Genomic DNA, 825 nt, shown 5'->3' on the forward strand with positions numbered 1-825 from the left:
GCAGTCAAACTCCTGGTCGAGAGGACAATTTGCACATTAGGCTTTTATTATATAGGATTAGTATGAAAAAAATAATCGGTCGCCTCAATCCCCGCTGCCACCGCTGATCGCTGTCTGTGGGGTGATTGGCGGCCCCTGCGTGCACCTGCCTTGGCCTGGCACCGCCCGCTCACCTGCTCCACCATCCCCCCCACCAACGTTGTCTCACTCTCCCCGGGCCCATCGGGGCCCATCAGGGCTGGCAGCACCTTCACTGCCGCCCCCTGGTAGTCAGCACTCGTCATAGCGGGTCAGACTCCCAGTGGAACTCCTGGTCGAGGGGACAGTTTGCCTATTAGCCTTTTATTAAATAGGTTAGTAAATATATCTACAGAGCTTGGCAGGGTGCTCTTTGCATTTAGTATTGTGAACCCTGGGAAAGAAGACACCTACTAAGAAGGGCTCCTGGTGGCTAATTTGGCTCAAATTAAAACAACAACAACAACAACAACCTGAGGCTGCCACGTCTACACAGGGCCTCACACTGCACTTCAGGGAGAGCCCTGCGCTGAACGGCCAGCCTGCACGTCTTTTTCTTTTTCTTTCTTTCTTCCTTTCTTGGAACCTGATTTTTTTAAAATTTAATTTATTGACTCCACCAAGATGGCGGCATAGGTAAACCCCGCAGACTGCCGCAAACAACCACTTCAAAAATACAACTAAAAGACGGAACGGACATCACCCAGAACAACCACAGGACTGGCTGAGGAGAGACTCTTCAACTAGAAGGAAAGACATCAGCACACTGAGGCTCAGAGGAGGCGCAGTGTGGAAAATTTTTTAGTA

The sequence above is a fragment of the Myotis brandtii genome, unplaced genomic scaffold (assembly GCF_000412655.1).
Source record: "Myotis brandtii unplaced genomic scaffold, ASM41265v1 scaffold130, whole genome shotgun sequence".
NCBI lineage: Eukaryota > Metazoa > Chordata > Mammalia > Chiroptera > Vespertilionidae > Myotis > Myotis brandtii.